The sequence below is a fragment of the Ursus maritimus genome, unplaced genomic scaffold, assembly GCF_017311325.1.
Source record: "Ursus maritimus isolate PB19 unplaced genomic scaffold, ASM1731132v1 scaffold_10, whole genome shotgun sequence".
Taxonomy (NCBI): domain Eukaryota; kingdom Metazoa; phylum Chordata; class Mammalia; order Carnivora; family Ursidae; genus Ursus; species Ursus maritimus.
The window spans coordinates 10,568,284-10,587,844 of NW_024423344.1; the positions used below are offsets into that span (position 1 = coordinate 10,568,284).

The following is a 19,561-nucleotide window of genomic DNA, read 5'->3' on the forward strand; positions in this document are numbered from 1 at the left end:
CTTAGCCAGCAGCATCTCACCCTAAGCCACTGTCCACCACCACCACCCCCACCCCCCGAAATGGAAAGCCCTGTTCACCCCTTGCCTTACAGGGACTCAAATCTCCCTCATTCTGCAGGGATTCGCTCCAGACCAGCAGCCCCCAGAAGACTTTTTAGTTCTTCAGCCTTCATGGAGTTCTTTTTTCTGGTGCTTGATGGTCAAGGAAAGTTGACGATTAGAATTTCCCAGGTTAGTCCTTCCTTTCCCACTAGCCTGTGCAAAGGGAGTTGTTCGTGTTTGTTCTCACTGCACTTTGCTCCCTTCTTTGTGACTTCTAACACATCCAGTTTTTACCTTGCACGCCCTCCCACATGCGTGCAGAAATGCAACACACGTGAGCGTGTGCGCGCACACACACACATGCACACACACACAGGAGCAGGCAGTGGTTTGGGGTTTGGCCTGAAGCTCACAGAGCCCAGGCAAATGTTTCCCAGAGAGCAATCTGGCTAACCTATGCAGTTGAACTTAAAAGAAACCTAGACAGGAGCGACCGGCTGGCTCTGCTGGACTAGCATGTGACTCTTGATCTCGGGCTCGTGAGTTCGAGCCCCAAGGTGGGTGTAGAGATTACTATTAAATAAATAAATAACTTAAAAAAAAAAAAAAAAAGCAGCAGCCTAGCGGGACTTTGCCCTCTCTTTCAAGGACCCGCTGATTGCGGAGGCCGGTTCTTGTATTGACTTGGCCCCGCGGCCCTGGGAACAGGTGTGGGGAGGCTGGCTGGCTGACCATGTCCAGAAGGGCCAAGGCAGCGAGACATTTGGGCTCCCTATACGTGAACATATGTCTGTTTTTCAAAAATCTTTTAGAAGAAGGTCCAGAGAAGAGATCGTGTTGGGTCCTTGGAAACGGAATCAAGAAGTGGCTTCAGAGGAGCCGGGTTCCGGGTTCGGCGCGGCCCCCTCCCCGCTGGCCTCCCAGGGCCCAGGGCTTCTCGGGGACCCGCACTGCCGCGTGCCACCGGCAGGTGTCTCTCTCCTGGCTCTGGAGCCCGCGGTGAACTCACCAAATGGAGGCCCCGGGAGGCGGGGGCAGCGCGGGGCCAGTGCACGCCGCGCCGCCCTCTGTCCCCGCCACATTTCGCCCGATCCTCACCTTTGAAACACTTGGTGGCCGCGCGGGGCGGGCGGGAGCCAGAGCGGTTACCTAGCCGCGCGGCGGGGGCGGGGGCCGGACACGACAAGCCCTCCTGGCCTCCGAACCAGCCCGCTCTCCTTTCTGGGGCTCTTAATGGTCTGATGAGCAAGGCCGGGGGCGGGGCCGGGGGGGGGGCGAGGTGTTGCACCAGGTCACCTCTGAAAGGCCATCGGTCAGTGCGGGCCCAGGACCCTGGGAAGTTATGTCCCATGTTTCTACTCACCTTCCCAGAAAGCGGTAGGAAAAAGGGCCTGCTGTGCTAACATCTTTTCCCTTTAGGGAAATTCAGTTTCCTAACATGCTGTGTTTTGAAAGAGCCCCGTTTATTGGGTAATGTAAGCCGCCCGGTAGGTGCAAGTGGGGCCAGTAGCCATCACTTTCTTTCTTTCTTTCTTTCTTTCTTTCTTTCTTTCTTTCTTTCTTTCTTTCTTCTTTTTCATTCTTTCTTTCTTTCTTTCTTTCAATATTTTCAATTTTTATATTTTTACTTATTTAACAAATGTTTACTGATCATCAGTGGGGTACTGGGCACCGTATGGGAGATTCCATGGTGAGCAAGAACGCAGACCCTGCCCTCACTACCCAGCCCACCAAAGAACTGAGTCTTCAGGGGACAAGATGTATGTGGTGTCCATTACTTGAGAATCCCAAACAATGCGGAGGAAGAAAACCACACTCTTGTACCAAAATATGCACTTGGTGCCATTGGTAGGAAGGTCAATGCAGGCATGCGTTCCTTTGGACCTTTTCACTTCATTTCATAGTAACAAAAAACCTCTCCTGATGGCTGACTTTGGGGCTGCGGATACAATGGTCACAAGCGGCATCCCTGTCCTTAAGGAACTGGTCTGCCCCATGTGCAGTAGGCCAGTAAAGCATAAAGAACAATTGTAGTGCGTCTCCGACCCTGGTGTCACCCTGGTTAGCTGTCTTGATTCCACGGATTTACTCCATGGAGCACAAGAGGATCTAGGAAAGAGAGGCCCAGCCGGCAGCCCTGGGTAGGACCCAAAAGCCAGCCCAAACAATCTAGATTCCCATAGGAAAGCCACCACGAAGCGCTCATGCCCAGGCAAGAACATCCGGTGTTCCATTCCCCAGGACGAAGGAATTTCTCATCTTGGGTCCGCTCTGGCTTCATTAACCCCATTTCTGGACAAATTCAATTTCCTGGGAAGTTGCTAAGAGCCAGTGTCACACATCCATATCCTACCTTTCCCTTCTCACAAAACTGTATTCTAGAATCTGGCTGCTGTTGGGAGAGAAAGAAGCTTCACCCCTGTGTCTGCCTTTATACAGCTCAGTAGTTGTTGTTTTAAGGTGCTGAAATTGTGTTTGGGCTTTTTTGTTTGCTTTTTGAAATAAGTTTTACAAATTTAGTATTTTAGGAAAGACTTTTTCTTTTTAGGTTAACAGAACACTAGGCGTGGGGTTCTGACCTCAGACATTTACAGACAGCAAAAATCTCATCACTCAGCCAGAGAAACAGTCACAAATTCCCATGACACACTTTCAAGCTCTATCTCTGTTCTTGGCCTCCTTCAGAACTGTGGGAGTCAGTCCGTGCTGGAGATATTAACTGGAAGGCGCCTGGAGTCCCTCCACGCTGATATTTTGTCCCATTTCCCCAAGCGAGAAACACAGAGTCTTCTGCAAGCCCTATTATGGTTTTTTGTTTGTTTTAATTTGTAAAAATACACAGATCTCTGTGTTCAGTGTTCTCTGAGCTCTGTGTTAAACATTTAGTGCTGTTTTCCAAAAGAAAACTTTTGCCTCATTGAAAAAGCATACCAAGGTCTTGTTTACTCTTTGTCCATACCAGAATAATTCCTGACTACCTAAATTGCCCTAGTAGTCACAATGGGATCATTCATTTCCTTTCTCAGCTGTTGAGTGCTAAAATCATTCTCCTTGGGACAGATGCCATGTCTTATCTAGAAAGATACTGAGAAAGCAACATTTGTGATTATTTATAAGGCTGGTGAGCACATTGGGCATGTGAATAAGAAAAATTAGGTATATTTTGATCGTTCTTGGGTTGCTGTCAGAGAATACAGAATGACACACAATCCGCACACGATCCAACTTTCTCCTCTAAATCTCACATATTTCAGACCATGTTTCAGAAAATGGGCATCGTTTCTACAAATCGAATCCTATTATCACATTCAAAACATTGAAAATGTGTTCACATAAGAAAACTTATTTCGGTAGACCAAATTCAGAAATGTTTCAACAAGAAAGAGGTGGCCTAACCTGTGACAGTCTCATAAAATTGGAATAGAAAAAAATCTTAGCTATCATTGAATTCAAGTCCCAAACAATGCCTCCGACGAGTGACTTTCTCACACCCGAGGAAACATGCCCTGTGGCGGCGAGGTTCCAAGTGGCCCACCCTTTCCAGCTCTTCGAAATATTTCTTTATATTGAGTCTGCGAATCCCAAAACGCCTTGCCTTGAGTGCCCACTCATCATTCTCGCCTGGCCATGTGGGTGGAAGAGGCCTCTTCCACGAAGTAGATCCTTCAGCGTGTGATGGAGCTCTCAGAGGCTGCCCTGTTGTGGGCTTGCAGTATGGCCTTTGAGTTCCTCAAAATGTGCTCACTGAGAACCTAAGGTGTATCAGGAGCAAGGTACAGAGCCAGGAAGCGAGCAGAGCTCTAGCCATCCTGGGACTTACATTCTTTTTTTTTTTTTTTAGTGATTTTTTATTATATTGTGTTAGTCACCATACAGTACATCCCCGGTTTCCGATGTAAAGTTCAATGATTCATTAGTTGCATATAATACCCAGTGCACCATGCAATACGTGCCCTCCTTACTACCCATCACCGGTCTATCCCATTCCCCCACCCCCTCCCCTCTGAGGCCCTCAGTTTGTTTCTCAGAGTCCATAGTCTCTCATGTTTCATTCCCCCTTCTGATTACCCCCCCTTTCTTTATCCCTTTCTTCCCCTACCGATCTTCCTAGTTCTTATGTTCCATAGATGAGAGAAATCATATGATAGTTGTCTTTCTCTGCTTGACTTATTTCACTTAGCATTATCTCCTCCAGTGCCGTCCATGTTGTAGCAAATGTTGAGAACTCGTTCTTTCTGATTGCTGAGTAATATTCCATTGTATATATGGACCACAACTTCTTAATCCAGTCATCTGTTGAAGGGCATCTCGGCTCCTTCCACGATTTAGCTATTGTGGACAATGCTGCTATGAACATTGGGGTGCATATGGCCCTTCTCTTCACTACGTCTGTATCTTTGGGGTAAACACCCAGTAGTGCAATGGCTGGGTCATAGGGTAGCTCAATTTTTAACTTTTTAAGGGACCTCCACACTGTTTTCCAGAGTGGCTGTACCAACTTGCATTCCAACCAACAATGTAGGAGGGATCCCCTTTCTCCACATCCTCTCCAACAATTGTTGTTTCTTGCCTTGTCTATTTTTGCCATTCTAACTGGCGTAAGGTGGTATCTTGGGACTTACATTCTATTGATAAAGGCAATAGGGGCTGTAAATTTGTAACATAATGTTAGGTACTGATAAGTATACTAAAGGAAAAGCTAGGTAAAGAGACTGGGAAATGGGAGTGTTTCTTTAGGTTGGGAGGTAAGGGAGGTCCAAATGAGGAAGTGACGTTTGAGCAAAGACCTGGCGGCATGGAGGGCATGAGCCAGGTGAGTACGTAGGGGGAAGAGCAAAGTTCCTGCAAGGGATAAATGCTTGATGTTTGAGAAATATCAAGGAGGCCAGCCATGCTGAAATGGAGAAGGGGAGAGAAATCAGAAGGGAGGATTAAGAGGTAGCCAGGAGTCATGTAGCCTTGAAGTTCTAGGACCACACTCTGCAGTGTTGAGAGCAGGGACATGACATCGTTTCAAGACCCTTTCCATATTAGTTGCTGTCTTCTCTACATATTCTAGCTAGTCAAAGTCTCCATAAAAGACAGTCACCCAGAATTGCCTCCAATATTGTAGAGTAGAGCAGGACCATCCCCTCTTTTATTCTGGACAGAATATTTCTATTAATACAACCCAAGGCCTCTTACGTAGCATTTTAAGAAGTCATTTATTTTTTCTTTTGTATATTGTACTCTTAAACCACACTCCCCACCAGAGTTTGTTCTCCACCCTCATCGTCCTGTTCCCCGGTCTAACGTCTACTGTTATCATGGAGCTTTGTGAAACATCCTAGATGCCAAGTGGAGGCCTACTCATAACAAAACCTTTACAGGTACATTTTTGTATTTGCCCTATCCTGGTTCCATTTAAACACGCCAGGTTCCAAACATCTGAACTTGTTTGGATGATTTTTACTGTGGGATACTTCCCTATTAAATTCTATCTTATTAGACTTGACACATTGTTCCAACCTTTGAAAATATTTTTGGACCCTTGCCCTAGCATCTTAAAGTATAAGCTATTCTCCCATATTTGTCACCGTCAGATTTCTTCAGGATATCACTTATCACAATATTGTACTGAGTGAGGCTGAAGGTAGATTCCTGGGGCAAGTCACTAGGGACCTCCCTCAAAATTGAAATGGATCCATTTCAAGACTTTTGGGAAGTGACTGTTCAACCAGCTACAAATCAATCTAATTTGCCCTACCTCTACCCTACATCTTTCCATGAATTGACAAGGACACGATAAAAGATTTTTGACTAAATTTACATGCATTGCCTTAACCTTCCGGCCCAACCATGCTGTCAAACAAAGAAATTAAGCTCTACTTACACCTCACAGTTCATATTTTCTTTGGCACCCCTCTTTTACCAATTCTGAACTTTTCCTCCTGGCCTAAGGCTCAACGAACATCAGTCGCTGGCCACAACTAGAAGCCTGTGTTCTCCTTTTCTACTGTAACTGTACAATACGATTTCATCTTCCTAAATGTATGATACATGTAGCTGAAAAGTTGTGAATCAATTGTGATAATGTGAATCAAATTTTAAGTACACAATGAACTGTTCATTCAATAAGGTTATTGATCACTCCCTCTATAAGTCCAGTATAGTATTTCCAAAACGAGAAACCTTTTTGTAATGCAAGTATAATGCTTTCTAATGTAGATTTCTGTTTACCTACACTGAATTTTCTCAAAACATATCATACTTGTAAAGACCATAATAACGGACTAGGGCCACTGTAACTTGAATCACCAGTAAATCTAATACCTGTCAAATGACGTCCTCCTGCCAGGAAACTCTTCAACCTTAAGTCTTCAGACTCACTAAAATAAATAGTATTTTTTTAAATTGGTAGTTTATGTGAATACAAACAAAAGTACTTTCCACCCGGTTTTACATCGATCCTGAATTTTCAAGTCATCACTGTTTCTCCTTTGCAAACTAGATCGCAGGTTTCCATGAAGACAGGAATCGTGTTTGTCTTACCCTCCACTGTCTTCCCAGAATAAGGTGCTATACCTGGAGCATACATACCAGGAGCTCAGTAAATATTTCTTGAACAGATAAAATGAGGAATAAATGAATGTATGTATAAAAAAATGATACCTCATCTGTTCATGAAGTGATTTTAGTTTTGCATGGGATCAAATGTAGCCAGGACCACCGCCTTCTAGAAAGAAACTTTTGGGGCAAGAAATCACCATCTTGGATGCGTAAATAATAGTAATACTCCTGATCAGTAGTTCTTGAACATTTGGTCTCAGAATCCCCTTGCACTCTTAAAAAATTGTTGAAAATCTGAGTTTTTTACTTCTCTGGAATATAACCACAATGCTTTACCATATTAGAAATTAAAACAAAAATTAAATATTTTTTATTCATTCAAAATAATAGCAATAAACCCATAAAACACCAACATAATTAACGTTTTGTGAAAATAAATTTCCAAAACGAAAATAAATTAGTGAGAAAAGTGACATTGTTTTAAATTTTTGCTAATCTCTTGAACGTCTGGCTTAGTAGAAGACAGCTGGTTTTGTCTACCTGCTTCTGCATTCTGTCTGTGATAATATTACATGACATGTAACTTCTAGAAAACTCCACTGGGCACTCCTGACAGAACGGGAGTGAAAGAAGCAAACAATGCCTCAGTATTATGAAAATGGTCTTGATCTATGGATCCTCAGAAAGGGTTTTGAGGACCACAATAGTCCCTAGACTGTATTTTGAGAACCATTCTTGAGGTTTACACTGTTTAAATAATAAGAGCAATTTAATTCATAACATTCTCTTCTTTGCCTTGAATATTAGAAAGTTCAGAACTAGGTTTACGAGTCAATTCAGGCCAGGCATGATAGCCTGTCCATCTTTTGTCACTTTGTTCAACTGCAAGCTGTTTGCTACATGCCTTTTACTTCTTTTTTAGTATTAATGGCTTTTGGTTATATTTCCTCTGTGTTTTTATTGGAAGTTGCTTCCAATGCTTTTTGGAAATAAGTTGGATTTCTAAACACATATGTATGTGTGCATATATGTCTCTCAACACACAGGAGCTTAAAATTGCACTTTTAAAAAATTAATGTATTCATTTAAGTGAGAGAGCATGGAGGTAGGGAGGGAAAGAGGGAGAAGCAGACTCCCCGCTGAACAGGAAGCCTGACATGGGGCTCGATCCCAGGACCCCGGGATCACGCCCTGAGCCGAAGGCAGACGCTTAACAACTGCACCACCCGGGCGCCCCCGGACCACTCTTTCTGTATCAATAACTAATCTGATTGAAGCCTAGGATAGTCACACTTTAAAATGTCTGTCCACCACACTTCATTCTTCTGTCTGGAAGGGCTGCCCTGCCCGTCAGCCACCCGGGAGGTAGGGCACCCTACCTGTGGCCACCTTCATTGTGCACCTGACCCAGGCTGGGCCAGTCACACGTTCTCTCCTGGGCCGGCCAGTCACCTACAGCTAATCTTTTCCATGGAGGGATCATCTGTAGCCCGGCTGGCTGCCCACAGAGAAGAAAGGAAAGCCGATGGCAGAGAGAGACCTGGAGCAGAGACGAACGCTGAAGAAGGAGTCCTGCCTGGGTTCCTAGCAGCCATCTGTCCTTGGGCTTCAGGAGATATTGCTGTATCCACACATTTCCTTTACTGCCTCACCCAGCTCGAGCTGATCGCTTGCAACCAAGGTCTTTAACCTTGTCTCAACCAAGGTCTTCACTAAGGCAAAGAGAGAGCCAGAACCATCTGTGACATTGTTGGGTTTGTTTTTTTTTTCCCTCTACAGCCAGGTCCCACAAAGGGCCTGGAGTGCACTGTAGGTCCTAAACTTGCATTTACTCTCTGAGGGCTTTCATCAGGCAAAAACATCTTTCCATCCGAGGCCAAGTAGATTAGGAAATCGCATTTCCTCCAGCTTTCCATCCCCAGAGGGTAAATGTACAGATGACTGGAGTTGGCAATTGACTCTGTGGGTTAGTATTTGCTGAGGGCACACACCCAGAGACTTGAATGACAGAAATCCCCAGGTGCCAGGGAGACGACTGGCAATTATGCTTCCAATCACCTGCCTGTTCTCCGAGCCTCCCAATCAGCACTCCCCAGAGCGCTGACCCTCGGTGACAGGCAGGGCGACCCACTTTCAACCATGCCAATTTTTAGCAGCTGGAAACAATCAACGGAGAGGGAGGTGAAGATCCTGGAGGACTGATTTCTCCTTAACTGTTTTCAAAAATCAAAAGATACTGTGTGACTAGCAGGACAGCAAGGATGCAGCGCGCCAGCCACCCCGAGGAGCGCCCTGTGGTGGCAGGTTGGTCCACACGCTTCCCTGGGCCTCAGGTTTCGCAGCTGCGGGACGAGGAGATAGAACTAGATGGTCTTTAATATGCCTTTCATCTCCAACTTTCTACAATCTTTGTGAGCTGGAAAGATTTACACAGAACTTCATCTTGATTTTATTACTCGCAGTTCATCTTCTTGTGACAGAGCCAGCGGCAGCCTGTGCGTGTGGAAGTAAGTGGCTCGCTCTCCGGGATGATTTAAGAGGTGCTGAAAGCCCAGAGTACCTCCCTCACTGTTCTGCCACTGCAAAGGCCTGAAGCTCCCTGGCCCCAGAGCCAGACCTGGGATCCAAGCATTGTTCGTAGATGGTCTCAGTCAAATGGCAAACACATGCCCATTGTTCCTCCCAGAGCACATTCGCCTGGACTTGCCTCCGGATTCCCTAGGAATGATACCGGGATGGTATCCAGCAGAGCCACAACCGCCAGGAGAGGTCTGGGGCCCAGGGCACCCCGGGGGCTGATGGGCCTGGGCAGTGGAGTCTGCAGGGTGGCCCCCAAGGAGCAGAGGGCTCCAAGGGCCACTGAACAGCCGAGTCTCAGTCCCTTGCCTAGGGAGGTGGCCTGTCGGCTTCAGGCACTGCACTAGGCTTTGCTTCCTTTGGACTTGCCTGGTCCTCTTCCCCTCCTCAGGGGCCCTGCAGGAAGGCGGGGTTTCTCAGACCCTGTTCCCTGGTCCCTCCTCAATCCTAGGAAAGCAGGACATTAGTTCCCTGTAGAAGCAGGAGGCCCTTGGGGCAGCCTCCGCGTCATCTTCTACGACGTAGTCTGTGGTGATAGAAAGATCAGGGATAGTTGGCCACCCTGGAGAAAGTGGCCCGATTCTGTGGCAGAGCAGCTGCCTGGGGCCAGAGCAGAGGCCCCTTCCATAGCAGGGATCTGTGACTCGTCGTGGAGGTGGCCAGGGGCACCATTTTCCCTCCTCACTCTGCTGTCTGCCTAGGGAGCCGCGGGCCCCCATCTCACGTGCCCACTACCACCACCAAGGCTCGGGGGTCAAATTGTACGTAGGAGGCCTCCTTTCAGCGGCTTCGGATCTTAACCTATAAAAATGAAGAAAGAATAACCAGGAGGGTAACTTCCTAGGGCTCCTGTGGGGATTTATTTATCAAGATGGTAGCTGTCCGATGTTTAGGAATCAATGAACCCTCAGACGGCAGCCTGAGTATTATTTCGCGACACAGCCTTTTAAACACCCGTTCCCTCCGCACTCCACTGGAACACGCATAGAACATTACATGTAAGAACCAGTCATCCCACTGACATTCTTAGCAGGCTGGGCTTCTCAAAACTTTATCTTATTTTTGGGTGAGGATTAGGGTGTGTCCTGGTGACGAACGAGCGTACAGATATCAACTAGTAATGAAAATACAACTGAAGCAAAAAACATCCTTCGTGGTATCTTGAAACCTTCTGAAAAAAAAAAAACAACATCAGAGGAGCCTAACAGAAACAGGTGTGTTTTATATTGCTGGGGACAAACAGGAAAGGAGCGCACATACATGCTGAACCACATATATCCCATCGCCCTCTCCACCCGGCAACCATCTCCTCATCTCCAGAGTAAGTCACCCCGTTGCATACCATAGGAACAGAGAATCCCAGCTTTTCCCACGGTGTATTTCATAGTCCAGCAGAGATTTCTGGATGTGTTGCAAGGGCCCCATTAAACCCTCAGGTTTGATTTGCCTTGTTCGTCTCCCCCTCCTACTGTTTATTTCCTTTGTAGGAGATAGAGAATTTAGGGGATAGCTAAAAATCCTATTGGATAGTCCAGTGATTTTGCATTGGGATGCCAGTCTAGGGCCCAGGGGGTTTCCCTAATGAGCCAAAAGGAGATTTGGGTTAACTAGAGACAATAGCTCTGTAAGTACCCACTCTGGAGAGGGTCTAGGAATTCAGAGATTCCTGCTAATGAAAGGCCTCAGGAACATCCTGGGGGTAAAGATGCCCTGACTGTGTCACTTGTGAAACACAAGTCTGGAAGAACTGTAAGCACGTACCTACCTGCCAATCTACCAGACCGTCCTGCAAACCAATCCGTGTTCAAGCTGGACTGAAGCTGTCTTGGACCAGCAAATACTAAGTCAGGTTTTGGGTTTTGGAGTCAGACAGATGTAGGTTTGAGTCTTGGGTCTGCCACTAAGAGCTGTGTGGTCATGGCCAAGTCACTTAGCCTACCCGGGCCTCAGGGTCCTAATGCGCAAATGGGAATAAGAGACCCAGGTGATCTACTGATTTTGATGGGGATGGGAGGGTGTGGAAACCAAGACTGTGTGGCCATCATTGCTGGCAATGGAAATACACCGTCCTTCCATGGGATTCTGCTGTCCTGGCCACCTTACCTTGACATCTACCTACCCCCCTGTGCTGGCGTCCAAAATAGGAACCTCCGTGGTAAAGGATCCCATCTAGCAGAACCCCAGCACCAACTTACTCCCCGTTTTCTTGCCTCCCCTGGCCTCTGTCCCTCTCAGTCTCCTTTTGAGCCCTCACGTCCCTCTCTAACACAAAAGTACTGCTGCGCTTTCATCTGTGCGAACCTTCAAGAGCAGAATCGTCGTTAAACTGAAAAAAAAAAGCGGAGGGCGCTGCCCTTGGGGCTGGGACCACGGGCCCCGATATAAATTCAGCGCTTTCCCCACGCAGACTTGAAGGCCAGCCGAAACGCCACCCGGAGCTCCAGGACACCCCTCCAGGTGGAGGTGCCAGTAAAGTTTTCTCATCTGAATTCCTGCCTGACGGCCTCAAGACCACATTCAGCCCAAATCTGAGTTTGCCCCGAAATGAGCGAAGCGCCCAGTGCGCTGGGGGCCAGGGAAGAAGGGAGGAGAAGGGGTGGGAGGAGGTGGGGAAATGAGGTGGGAGGTGAGAGGAGGTGGGGGAGGGGCAGAAGGGAGGATGATAGAAGTGGGGGTAGGAGAAGATGGGAGGGGGAGAAATGAGGGAANNAGATAGACGTGAGGGTTTAGAAGAAGAGGACAGGGAGGTAGGAAAGAAGGGATGAGTAAGAAAAGGGGTAGCGACAGAGGTGGAGGAAGGAAGGGTTGGAAGAGGAGGGAAGATGTAAAGGAAGAAGTTGAGAGAAGTAGCTGGGAGAAGGGGAGACAGAAAGGGACAGAGCGAGAGGACGAGGTGGGGGACTGGCAAAGACGGAGGAAGGAGGAGGGGGTAGGACGAATGGGAGGCAGGAGAAGTAGGGGGGAGGTGGGAGAGGGAAGTGAGGTTAGAGGATGGGAGAAGGACGGAGGGGGGAGGAGGTAGGGGAGGGAAGAAGTGAGGGAAAGGAGGTATGGGGTGAGGAAGAGAGGGAGGGAGACAGGAAGAAGGGGTGAGTAAGAAGAAGGGGAGGAGGAAGAGGGGGGAGGACGTGGGAAGGAAACCGGTGGGGGAGGAAGCTGGACAGGGAAGAAGTTAAGGAAGAAGGAGGTAAGAGGTGGGGGAGGGGCGGAGGTGGAAAAAGGAGGAAGGTGAGGTAGGAGGAGGTGAGCTCGAGAAGTGAGGGAAAGAGGGGGGAGACGCAAGGGGAGCTAAGGGGAGGGAGGGGCAGAAGTGGAGGAAGGAGGCGGGGGGGTGGGGGGAGAAGGGGCAGGGCGGTAGGAAGAAGGGTTGAGTAAGTAAGAGGGGGCGGGGCGGAGATGGAGGGAGGAGGGAGCGGGAGCCCGCTCGGTGGCTGGAGGACCGGGAGCCGGCTGCGAGCCCAGCTCCTGGGAGCAGGAAATCTGGGCGTGCCGAGCAAGTTCTCTAGTTTTTGTAAAGCCCCGCAGCCGGCGGGCGGGTTGGGTTAGCACCGCGGAGCTCTCCAGAAACAGCAAAAAAAAACCCCAGCCCGCAGCGGCGCGCCGGCCCCGCCCAGCCCGGTGCAGCCCCGGCCGCACGGCCGCGGAGGGGGTGGCGGAGGCGGTGACGGGGGAGGGGGCGGGGCGCTTCCCTGTGGCCCGCGGCCGCGCGGCTCCGGGAACTCGGCTCCGTCACACTTCCGGGAGACAGGAGGCTTTTCTGCTCAGAAATCCACCAGGCTCCTCTGATGCGCTTTGCTTTCATAGTGGAAAACTACAATAACAATTAAAAAAAAAAAAAAAACCACCATAGCCATGAAAATAAGTGAAATTAGAACCTGCCGACTTCACTTCCTGGAGGCTTTTTGTTGGGTCTTGAAACTAGGAATCTTTGCGGGTCATCCTTGTAAGTGCCTTTTTCATCTGTTCACACCGATGCTCGTGCGTCTGTGCTGCGTTTAACATCCTTAGACTGGTGACGTTGTGACATTGTATGAACTTGATTTAACGATGGTTTCTGCCTGGGTGGGTGAACATCGCCTCACTTGATAACAGAAATAAATGCATACACGTTGCAAACATAAAGGCACCGACCGAGGGAGAGGTATCTTTTTAACCCTGCCGTAAAATAGATAAGAAAATATCCCCGAAGGCAATGCCAGTATCGAAAGAGTGGAGTATTATGTAGACCGTGGATATGTTAGAAACAACAAAAACTCATGGGCTTGCTCGTGGTCATTCGTGAATTAACATTACAAAATCATTAAATAATAATAGGGACGAAAACTCAGTTGTTGTAAACTTGCTGTTTTAGAACGTATATCCTATATAGTAAATCACTCATTATTAGGTCTCTGTGTGTGGGAGAGAATTTCTGCTCTGAAACAGCTGCTTCCATGCTTCAGTACTGGACAAGTTCCGCTTAGGAAATCAACCAACGCAGTTATTATAAAGCAGATGCAGTATGGGGTGCTGACAAAACTGAAGGTTCTTCTCCCCAGAATTTACCCCATTTTCTTTTAAAATGAGCTGAAAAACCAGGGGATTACAAATTTAAAGTTGGCCAATACCAAATAATGGTCACTCCCAAGCTGGAGTGATAAGGTTATCATCCCTAGTGTGGTAAGTTAATAGGTCCGATTCAATTTACAAAAATTCGGCCTTCGGGCCGCATCTGCTATGCCCGTATAGAATCAAAAGATGATGCAATGAGGGTTTTTATCGAATTAAACCAGCAGTAGTGATGGCGAGGCTGTAGCCTCTTGTAAGCAGAAGGCATGGACACGTCTCTGATCTAACCATTTCACGCTTAACAATATCCCAGTCGCTCTGTGTTGCTTAACTCCCCGGGATTTGTATACTCTAGACCGGAGATTTTGTTTTCCAGACCTGTTTGTTTGACTTTTGAGGTGTGTTTTAAACGTTTCAATTAGTTATCTATGTTTAAAAATCAGGATATTTCATGTGCAAAGGTGGACTTTTGGCTTTTCTTTGAAATATGAGACCTGGCCCCTGGGGAGGAACTATTGGCTGGAGCCCAGCAGTATGTAAGGGGGACAGTCTGCACCTCCCCTGTTGTCTACCTCGCCTCACCCCTGCACCCCTCCTCACCCCTGCGTTCACTCTTCAGGTGCTCGTCTGCCCTGTGCCCCTGAGTGTTTTGGTTCTGCCCCAGACAAACCACTTTACCCAGTGCTCCCCTTTTTATTAGGATTATTAAAGTCATAGATGATGTAGACATGCCTAATGCTTGTATAAATTAAAACCTCAAATCTTGATGTCCAGAAATGCATCTTGACAGATTCATCTGATCAGTAACTGAATGCATGTACATTTCTTGAAGACAAGCACTACAGAATGTCCCTGTTCCCTCGATCCTGCATTTCCAAAAATGCAGCAAGACATCAGGGAGAATGTGATCTCAGGAATTAAACCTGGTCTGGATTCCCACAGGCACGTGTGCAACGTTAGGCAAGTTATTTATTGTCCTTGAGCTGGTTTCTTTAAAAATAGATGTAATAAAACTACCGCCTTGGACTTTTGAATATTAAATTATTCTATGTGACAGCATCGTGAATAGTACCTGGTCCACAGTAACCACCCAAAATATTAGTTTTCCTTGCCCTTGGGATTTCAGTTACTAATGTGGGTACTTGAGAGAGAATTCTTATTAGATCTTTTTACTTGTCTACAAAATCCTACTTTAGTAGAATCCAAACTTTGACATGTGGGAGACTTACCTGGATACTTGGTTAAAATGCTAGTTTCTGGTTCCCCGACCAGGATTTTGATTCAGAAAGTCTTAAGTGGAGCCCTGGGGTTTCACATTTTCATGTTTAATTCTGGGTCTGGAGTTCTCAGATTTCACTCGACCGTCTGAGATCCGGACCGGCTAGGGTCATTCCGGTGAAGGAGGTGGAGGGAACAAGGAGGGAACCCGGGGCGATTCCCTGGCTGGGCCTGGCCACGCGCTGACCCTGCAGCTAGATCCCATGCCCTCCCTGGGTCCCTGTTACCTGCTCATCAATTCACAGACGTTGACTGAGCACCTACTAGAAGAACACCGAGCCAGCATTAGGTGGCATACAGTAGATGAAGTGGTTTCTGGGCAGGGATCTCGGAACTGAGCACCAAGCCCGGGGCCTGGCGAAAGTTTCAGCCTTTCCTACCAACGCCATTCTTTGCAAAGACACTCCTTGATGCCATCACCGCCTGTCCTCCTCCTCCTACCCGGCTCTGTGCCTTTTCGTGTCATATCGCAGTGCTGTGTATCGGTTAACTACACGTGGACACTTAACATCACGCAGCTTAGGTGCTCACTAGATATTTGCGGAATTCAATGTCCTTTGACAAATCTGTCTTCTGTAGCTTAGTTGATGTTCATCCAGTCATCAAATATTTGAGCCGGGAACTGTTCCAGGAGCTGGGGGTGTGATCACGAACAAAATTTAAAAATCCCTGCGCACGTGGAACTTCTCTTCCAGCGGGGGAAGAGAGGCCATATAAACAACCTGTTTGGACTTCTCATGTGTTGGATGGCTGTCTGTAGCCTGAAATTTGCTGCAATCGTGTTTGTTCTGACTCCTGCCTTAGTTCACTGCCAGATGGACTTCTTGCCCAACCCCGGGCTACACAAGCCTTGCTCTGTGGTGATTCTCTCTGTGGCTGGAGAGCTCTCAGATATCCTATTGCATTTTGAATCAAAGTGTCTGCATCTCCTGTAGGCTTTAACCAAGATCAACCATTCATTTCCAAATGCCAGAAGCTTCCACGACAGGCTAATTTTTAAAAACTGCAGCTTGTATATTCTCTTCTCAGGGAATACTAAGACTTGACAGAAGCTAAGTGACTCCGCAGTCTCTCATTTGTTTTGTTCTGTGGCAATAGTGCTTTCTTTTTAAGCTTCTTACAACAAATATAAAAATAACTCTACTTTGCATGCGTATTCCGTAACTTATTTTGAGTAGTACTTTTAATAATTTATCAGTAAAAGATAATCTTACCTTTAAATATGTGATTTGGGGGGACATATGCTTTGCTGCATTCTTCTTGAGCTCTTTGTGTTTCTCTGGGTCTAATACTTGTTTTAGAGAAATACAAATCCAATTTTATCATAAAAATGAGAGGGAATTTCAGTTTTCCAAATACTCTGCAAAGCGCGTTATATCTGAAAATTCAGGTAAAGAAGTCTAATTTTAATTTCTTCTCTAAAGAGGCAACTTTTTTGTGAAAATACCCCCAAATATCTTATTTGTGTCTCTTTGCTTGGGTATATTTGTATATTTGACCTCTGTCTGTTCTCATCTTTGGCTCTCCCTTGCATGTCTTTTGTCAATTTCCAAGTCTATATGGCTTCCTGTTGAGAAATAAGAACTGGGGGGGGGGGCACTTGGGTGGCTCAGTCCTTAAGCCTCTGCCTTCGGCTCGGGGCGTGATCCCTGCATTCTGGGATCGAGCCCCACATCAAGCTCCTCCGCTGGAAGCCTTCTTCTTCCTCTCCCACTCCCCCTGCTTGTGTTCCCTCTCTCGCTGGCTGTCTCTCTCTCTGTCAAATAAATAAATAAAATCTTTAAAAAAAAAGAGAGAGAGAAATAAGAACTGGGCTAATGGAAATTCTTTGAGAAGCAAATTCAGACACCAAGGATTTCACGTTTGGCTGTGAAGTACAAGATAAGTGATTTAATTTGGACATAGCATTAGTCTTCAGTCACGTCACTGGTGAATATGCAGGTAGTGTTAAAACGCGATGAACCACGGATGGTCACTCTAAAAAGCGGGCAAGTTGCTGTGCTGAACGCAAGCTCAAACTGCTACGGTAGAACTTAATTTGAGAGTGTGTGCACATGCATCGTTGAAAGTGCCCATTACTAGATGGCACTACCCATCAGAGCAGCTGGAGTTTTAAAAACCTTAAGATCTGGGGCGCCTGGGTGGCTCAGTTGGTTAAGTGTCTGCCTTCAGCTCAGGTCATGATCCCCAGGGTCCTGGGATCGAGCCCCATGTCTGGCTCTCTGCTTGCAGGGAGCCTCCTTCTCCCTCTCCTGCCTCCTCATGCGCTCTCTCACTCTCTCTCTCAAATAAATAAATAAAAAAGAAATAAAACCTGTAAGATCTGCCTATCACCGGCCAACCAGAACCCAGGATTTACTTAGAGAACCTGAAAGAAAAGAAATTATGTGCTCCATTCCTTTCTCTTCCTTTTCCCCCCCAGTCCCCCTGAGGGTCAGGGTTTGGAGGGGATGGGGGGTAAGGGTGAAAAATCTGAACTTGGATCAGTGCCAGCCACAATAACTGTGAGAAATCCACTTTTGTTTTAACGGATGTTTCCTCTCACTGGACTGACATTTAGTGATCAAGATACTGGAATGCACACCGTAACTTGGGGGTTTTTATTTTAGGCCAAAGATGGAGACAACAGGAGATGAGGTACAAGGGGCTCAGACAGCACTGGTAAAGGGAACAGAGCAAATGCAAACTTCTAGACCAAAAAAAAAAAAAAAAAGGAGCGTCTCCAGCTCCAGGTTTTTCTAGGCTGCTCTGAAATGCTGTATTTTTGTTGTTGTTGTTGTTTTTTCTTATCATGCCTGGGCTTTCATTATCCTTAATGACATTTTCATGGCCCCCTCGTCCCTGGTGCCTCTCCATAAGATCTTTACCAGGCATGCTGGGACTCCTGCCCTTCCCTTTAGTAATTGGCGATAAGATTTCTCCTGTAGTACAGATACATACAGATTTGTTCCCTCTCCTGCTTTTATGATACTATTTTAGAAATGGAGCAGTTAAAGGTTGTGTCTGAACACATTTTCTGAACAAGAACTTTAATTAAGGGATCAAAAGGCTTAAGCTCATCGTTTTTAATAACTGAAACCAGTATCTATAATTTTTCTTATCTAAAATCTATGGAAATTGTTATCAGCCTAGCTTCTTTTACTTTCAACTTGTAAAGAAACTTTTCCTTCAAGCTCCCTTTTTTTTTTTTTTACAGCCAGTAGAAACAGCTCCTGTGATTATCATCAGCTGGAGGAAACCCGTACGTTTCCGTGAGCGACATTAAATTGCCAACATTGCCAAGGACTCTAGAGATTTCTTCTCCGGTCATTGTCACAGCCAATTTCTTCTCGAAAGACATGTTTTCATTTCATTGTCGTATTCGGGGGTGAAGAGTTTTCTAGTTATATCACTAAGCTTTTGACTACCTTAGGATTTAGTTTGCTCAATAAGATGGCCAAAGAGAGCCACAGGTGACTGTGTGTACTAATACATATGAAATAAATGACGCATGCCAACCGGGAAAGGTGAGCCACTCCTCCTGTTAGTCTGGGTGAATGTGTGTGAGTTGCTTTGTTTTTGTTTTGGAGGGCGAGGAACACTGGTGTGTAGATTTCCAAAGCACCCAAGGGAAACTAATCGGGAAGCTCGCGGCAGCCCCAGAGGGGAGTCCCACAGCGGGCGGGAGAGGGAGCTAGGAAAAGATTGGATAAAGGACCTGGAATTGTTTGGCACGCAAAGGCAAAGGAGAGACAAGAGAATTGTGTCCCACCTGAAGTGCAAATTCAGAGAAAAAAGGAATTTCAACCACAGCTGAACATAAAAGGGGAAACTTTAAATTTAGAACCAATAATTGCCATGAGTTGATTTATTGACAAAAACTGGCCTAACGGTGGTATCCCAAACTGCTGGAGTGTGGAAGAGGGGTGTTCAATTGCCTTTTGTGGGACACCTGGGTAGTTCAGTCGGTTAAGCGTCTGCCTTTTGCTCAGGTGGTGGTCTTAGGGTCCTGGGATCAAGCCCCGCATCAGGCTCTCTGCTTGCTGGTGAGTCTGCTTCCCCCTCTCCCTCTGTGAACTCTCTCGCTCTCCCTCAAATAAATAAATAAAATCTTTAAAAATAAATTAATAAATAAATCACCTTTTTGTTTTCCTAATTACCTAACATTTTTCTGTAATACAAGTATCTAGGTAAATACCAAAACAGTGGCTTCGAGAGTCTTGGAAAGTCAGTTGTTGCCCAAACGTAAGAGAAATTGTGAAATGTCAAGGGGCTCAGATGTGAGTCTTACCATTCGGGGTGTTTTGCTCACAGTGGCGCTGTTGGGATGGGGATGGGGTCGGTCATGAGGGTGCAGACCTACTCCGTGAAATCAACTTCTAAAGCTTGAAACATCTTTCAAATAGACTTCTCTACCTTAATTATAACCAACTGTAGATTTATCATGAGAACCTTTCTACAAACTTTTATGAATATATTTTTATTTTCGCTTTGTTGTGTTGGCATAGTTAGTAAAAATGAAGTGATTCCCCCCCCCCCCCTTAACCTAGCTGGTGGCCATTTAGAAACACAGCCTAAGAGACTTCCA

General features: G+C 46.5%; 1 long non-coding RNA gene across 1 annotated transcript; it reads left to right on the plus strand.

Moving 5' to 3' along the window:
* Positions 1-12,848: 12,848 nt before the first annotated feature.
* Positions 12,849-18,499, plus strand: LOC103664332. The gene is made up of 2 exons (XR_568995.2): positions 12,849-13,111; positions 18,191-18,499. It is a non-coding gene; the product is annotated as an uncharacterized LOC103664332 (long non-coding RNA).
* The last annotated feature ends 1,062 nt before the right edge of the window (positions 18,500-19,561 follow it).